Source organism: Staurois parvus, unplaced genomic scaffold, assembly GCF_062004578.1.
Source record: "Staurois parvus isolate SC_StPar_1 unplaced genomic scaffold, SC_StPar_1.0 ptg000117l, whole genome shotgun sequence".
NCBI classification, from domain to species: domain Eukaryota; kingdom Metazoa; phylum Chordata; class Amphibia; order Anura; family Ranidae; genus Staurois; species Staurois parvus.
This window is the reverse complement of record NW_028317913.1, coordinates 1,689,361-1,695,360: the sequence shown is the minus strand read 5'-3', so window position 1 is coordinate 1,695,360 and position 6,000 is coordinate 1,689,361. Positions and strand designations below refer to the sequence as shown.

General features: G+C 48.6%; 1 protein-coding gene across 1 annotated transcript in view; it reads left to right on the top strand.

The window, feature by feature from the left end:
* Window positions 1–4,750: 4,750 nt before the first annotated feature.
* The window catches only part of PELI1 (pellino E3 ubiquitin protein ligase 1), a 103,310-nt gene continuing 102,060 nt past the window's right edge, over window positions 4,751–6,000 (top strand). Inside the window, exon 1 of the mRNA XM_089672006.1 lies at window positions 4,751–4,994. The gene's annotated coding sequence lies outside the window, so the exon portion shown is untranslated. The remainder of the gene's footprint in view (window positions 4,995–6,000) is intronic.

The window sequence follows — 6,000 nt, the reverse complement described above, 5'->3', positions numbered from 1 at the left end:
GAGGGTCCCACCGCAGCTGGGATCTTCTGCTGGCTTGGCAGCAGAAGAGGATGAACGGGAAGAGCCGGCATCGGTCTTTTAAGCCGATGCAGGACGCTTCCCAGTCATCCTGGCAATGGTGGGCGGGCAAAGGGCAGCGTGCCCCATTGCTCGGCAATGAGGCACACCCCTCTGGACATGGGTTGCGCTCTTGTGAGCGCGGCCTTTGTCCGGAGGCATCCGCAAGTGCAGTAACTCCTCGTGCCTGCGCTGCGGATGCCGGGATCGTGCAGCGTCAGCCTAACGCAGTGGCCCAGAAAATCTCTGCAGGAGGTTCGCACCTCTCCGCAGAGAGGTGTGAACCTCGCTATCTTGTCCCCTCTGGCCTCTGGATGGGGATAAGATAGTGGCAGAGGTGAGAGAAGCCGCGCCTCTCGTCCTGCACGGCTCAGCTTCAAAGAGCCGTGGCAGGACGAGAGACAGCAGGGGGTCATTCCAGATGCAGGCCAGCAGAATGGGGAGAGCGCCAACTGTGACACAAAGGCTCAAGGGTTTTTACAGTCATACTGCTGTGTGCAGCAGAGCCCCCTCCAACACCCTTTAATACTTACCTGAGTCCCATCTTGATGCAGCAATGTGCAGCCTCTGCTCTCCTGGGTGTCTCCCTCCTCATAGGCTAAGACAGCAGTTGAAGCCATTGGCTCCCACTACTGTCTGTCACATCCAGTGAGCCAATGAGGGTCAAGCTGTGTATGGATGGACGCACAGAGCAGCAGTTCAGGAGCAAGCCTGCTTAGACAGGAGGGAGGGGCCAGGAGCACCAGCGAGGAACCCAAGAAGAGGAGAATCGGGACTGCCCTGTGCAAAACCATTGCACAGAGTAGGTAAGCATAAAATGTTTGTTATTTTTAAACAAAAACAAACCTGCATTTAATACCTCTTTAAAGTGGAGCACCACCAAAAGGGGAAGTTCTGCTTTAAGGCCTTGTCCCCCACTCCCCGTTTTGGCACCTTGGGCAGGGGGGGAGCGGGTACCTGCCTAGGTGATCGGAAGTTGTCCCCCCCCACCCCCCCTGCTGTGACATGTCCCAGAAGCATACTGGACCATTCACAAGTCGTAGTGCTACTCACGCATGCACAATGGGCACTCAGCTGTGAAGCTGCAAGCTGTCACAGCCAGGTGCCCACAATGAAGATACCGGCGCCGGGGAGATAGGACAGCCAGTGAAACCGACTGCCGTGAGGACAACACTGGATCGTGGGACAGGTGAGTTTCTGTTTTTTAAAAGTTTGCAGCTACGGTTTTTGTAGCTGCTCTTATTTTTTTACATTTTGACTTGAACTCCGCTATAAGCCCTGATTCATACCAGTGCCACGTTGAAGTTGCAGTACTTCAAAGTCGACTATTCTGTGCGAATTCATTGTGGCTTGCTGATATTCTGTGTGACTTCATTTAACAGATGTCAGTGCAAGTCACAATAAGGTCAGACAGAAATAGAGCAGGAACCTTTTTTAAAGTTGCTGCAACTTGAGTTGCACCAATTTGATTGGTTCCATTGCTGCAAATGAGGTGCGACTGTCATGTGACTCTAAACTGTCAAGTCGCATGACAAGTTGCACTGGTGTGAACCAAGGCTAAAGGAAAAGTTCACCGTTTGGAGCATGTTACAGGGCCCTCCTATCCCTCTTGTATTGAACTGCATTGTTGCTGTATTGTCTCCCGTTATATTGTAAAGTGCTGAGCAAACTGTTGGCGCTATATAAATCCTGTATAATAATAATAATGTTATCTGTCACAGCTATATTTAGAGTGTAACATGCTACAGCTCCGGCACCCTTGCATCCCCAAACTTAATAAACTACCAGGGCGCTGATGAGTGCCTTTGTAGTTCATTGACACTTCCCACTCCACTGAGAGTCTGTATGGAGGTATGGGCTAGAAAGCTGGAGGCAGCGTCTGCAGGAGCCTGGCACTGAATCAGTGATCTACTTACTGTGGGTGCAATGCTCTGCAGGCTCCTAAAAAAATCAAATACATGCAATTTTTTCCTTTATAAATATGTACGTTTTTTTTTTTTTATAAAAGCGAACTTAGCCTTTAGGGGGCCTTTCACATGAGTGACATCGATTCTGTCACATTTTGTGCTAACAGAAAACCGATGAATACAAATTCAGCTTACATCCATTTTAATCTGTCCTCAGTTCAGTTTAGCAGTGCAGTGCAATAGTTCAGGCCTGGTTCACACTAGTGCAATTCTTTTGTGATGTGATGCTTTTAAGAGGCGATTTGAGGTGTAATTACATATTGCGACTTATGTATGATTTTGATGTGATTTCATCCTTAGTAAAGGCGCTGCTGCTGCTTTGCCTGAAAGGAGAGTTGAGGTTAAAAAACAAGAAATTGCTTTCCAAATCGCATTAGAATTGCATGTACATGTGATTTCAGTGTGATTCTTTTAAACTCTGTAGGGCCAAAATGACATGGAAATCGCATCAAAGTAGTAGAAGAACCTTTTCAAAAACTGCTCCATGCTGAGTCATTGATGTGAAGGAACACTTTTGAAAACACTGTGGGGGAGATTTACTAAAGCTTGCTTCACATCAATGTGTTTTAGTGCTTTTTGCAGAAATGCATTACAGTCCATTTAACATGGTTTCCTATGGGGCATGTTCACATCTATGCATTTTTCAGCCGCTGCATTTTTGGAAAGGGTCAAGGACTTTTTTAAATGCAAAAAGCAGCTTTTTTTAACATGCTGAAATGCATGTAGTGCGTTTTTACTGTGTTTTGCATTGTTATTCTGTCCAGCAACAAAAACATTTCGCCTTTAAGAACAAACAAAAAAAAAGCTGAAAAAATGCAAAATGCAGTAAAGACAAAGCAAAACCATGTGTAAAAACGTAAAGCGAAAATCAAACTGGAGCACTCACAATCTGGTGCAGCTCTGCATGGTAGCCAATCAGCTTTTAATTTCAGCCTGTCCAATTAAGCTTTGGCAATAAAACCTGGAAGCTGATTGGTTTCTATGCAGAGCTGCACCGGATTTTACACCCCCAATGATTTCTATTGGCATGTGATTCTGTGCAACTCAAGTTGCATCAGAAACTGTAGTACTGTGAACCAGGCCTCAATGTAAAATCCTCATTGGGATAAAAAAAAATCCTCCTGGAGTTTGAAAAATAGGTTTGCATTCTGGACCTTGGCATTATTGCCTCATGATCCCCTGTAAATCAGTGATCAATTGTAGTCAGAAAAGCGATCCAAGGCAGATCGCTTTATAGAGGGTGGTAAAGTCCGCCACCAGTGTGAAGGAAGACTCATGCAGCTCCTGATGACTATGGCATGCCACCAGATTAGCACCTCTAGGCTGCTCCGCAGCTAGCTACAAGTCAACAGAGACGTCTGTGCATGCGTTTTTCATGCGTTTTGATCCGGTTCCATTGAATTCTATTACACGCAAAATGCAATCTGCTGCATGAAAAAAAATCCCTAACCTTTTAAAAAATCTGCACTGGCTCAGATCACAAAGATGTGAACTTGATCCATAGGAAATCGTGTTAAATGGGCTGTAGTGTGTTTCTGCAGACTGGAAAAAGCACTGAAATCTGCATAGATGTGAACCTAGGGCATCCGGCTGCGACTGCTTGTGGCTTCTCACTTATGCAGATTTCAGTGCATTTTCCAGTCTGCAGAAACACACTACAGCCCATTTAACACGATTTCCTATGGATCTAGTTCACATCTTTGTGATCTGAGCCAGTGCAGATTTTTTTAAAGGGTCTGGGACTTTTTTTCATGCACCAGATTGCGTTTTGAGTAATAGACTTCAATGAAACTGCATCAAAATGCATGCAGTGTGTTTTTAGTGCGCATCCTGCATGACAACAGACACTTTCCCCTAGCATTAAACATTAAATACATTCTAAAAAACATGACAAAAGAGGGTGAGAAAAATGCATTAATCGCAACCTGCATAAGTGTGAACCTACACTCAAAGCTGTGTTCCCCTAATGCAGAGGTGTCAAACTGGCGGCCCTCCAGCTGTTGCCAAACTACAAGTCCCATCATGCCTTTGCCTTTGGGAGTCATGCTTGTAACTGTCAATCTTGCAATGCCTCATGGGACTTGTAGTTTGGCAACAGCTGGAGGGCCACCAGTTTGCTTTAGTGCATGCATGAACTACGCTGCGCCCTGTCTATGGTCCCGCAGCTTTCTGAGACATGTGATGGTTGGGGGGGCTTCCACTCCACCTAGGTAGCTTGAGCAGAAGTGGGAGCAGGGACCTGTCAAAAGCAGGGATCCACTACCCCCCCCAAAAAACACATTCCAAATATGGGGGGGAGGGGGAGGGGGAGCAGGACTTCCCTTTTGGGTGAAGTTCCACTAGAAGTACTTTTCTCCTTTTATTTTCATTGGACAATGTACATTCCAGGGCACGTACACGCATTATGATGAATTCCAGAGGAAGAGCAATGCAGCAGTTTGCACTTTGATTGAAATCACCGGAACTGACTGCACTGGGCCATTGGAATACATGGCAAACACCGTGCATGCGATTTATACATGCCCTGGAAAACATCTGGAGTGAACCAGCGTGACACCATCTCCGTACTGCTCACAGGAGACAGGCAGCAGCACACAGAGCTGTGCAATCCCCGCCCCCCGAGAGGACTACCACTCCCGTCATCCTTCCAATTGGACGTGCGTGGTGACGTCACCCCAGGCCATTTCTTTCCTCTGTGTTTATGGCCTTACGTGGTGACGTTACCGGGTAGCGATAGCGTCGCCTCCGGCAGACCAGGCTCTGTTGTTGTATGCTCCACTGTGTGTCGGCCGGCAGCCAGAGAGCGCTGCACTGCCCCAGGCGGCTCCGGTACAGGCCGAGCTTGTCGGCGAGGAGAGGCGGGGCCAGGCCCAGGTCTGTGTCATTGTTAGCACTGACTGTCATCGCGACGCCGCCAGCAGGCCTGTGAGTCCGGGCTCAGGGAGGACCAGTTCTCCGCTCCAGGGCTGGGTGAGTGACAGGGAGCCGGAGGAAGGGGGAGGGTGTGTACATCACAATGACCGGCTATAGGCCATCCAGACCCTCACCCTCTGCTATGGTCCTCTACATGGACAGGATGGAGGTGACAGAGCCCATCTCCCTCACCAGGCTCTTCCTACAACTTGTACAACTGTCTTTGTCTGAAATCTGATGCCTGGGATTCGTGTGTCAGGCCGATCATCACATCCATGAATGTGGGGGCAATACACCCCGATATCGCAGAATTCTCATCACGGTTTTCTTTCTTGTATTTCCATGATTGTGAGCAGCGGCACTGGATGTCAGCAGAGGAGGATCTGAGCGCAGTCCTGCGCCACTCAGCCATCTCAGGACTAATGTGCCATGCAGTTCAGTCATAGTTCTGAGTGCTGTGATGTGCTGGTTTATAAGGCAGTCACCAATGACACAACAGTATCCGGCTCTAAGACTGAGAACTGAGCAACCAAAGACTGCTGATCACTCAGGGCTCCGTGAGCAGATTGCTGGGGACTGGAGGTTACCGGCTCTCTGTTCTGCCATTGCTGCAGATCACTGAGCAACCAAAGACTGTTGATCGCTCAGGGCTCCGTGAGCAGATTGCTGGGGACTGTCAGTCACTGGCTTTCTGTTCTGCCATTGCTGCAGATCACTGAGCAACCAAAGACTGCTGATCGCTCAGGGCTCCATGAGAAGATTGCTGGGGACTGTCAGTCACCGGCTCCCTGTTCTGCCATTGCTGCAGATCACTGAGCAACCAAAGACCGCTGATCGCTCAGGGCTCCGTGAGCAGATTGCTGGGGACTGTCAGTCACCGGCTCTCTGTTCTGCCATTGCTGCAGATCACTGAGTGGATTAGCCAGGAGCCGTTTCAGGGAACTGGGTGGATCCCAACTTTAAAGTCAAGATTGTTCCCCAGCCTGGACCGGCTGAGTGACATCAGCCAATATCGGACTTTAGCCTGCTGTCAGCTGAAAATGGGTCACAGCAATGCAGAGCG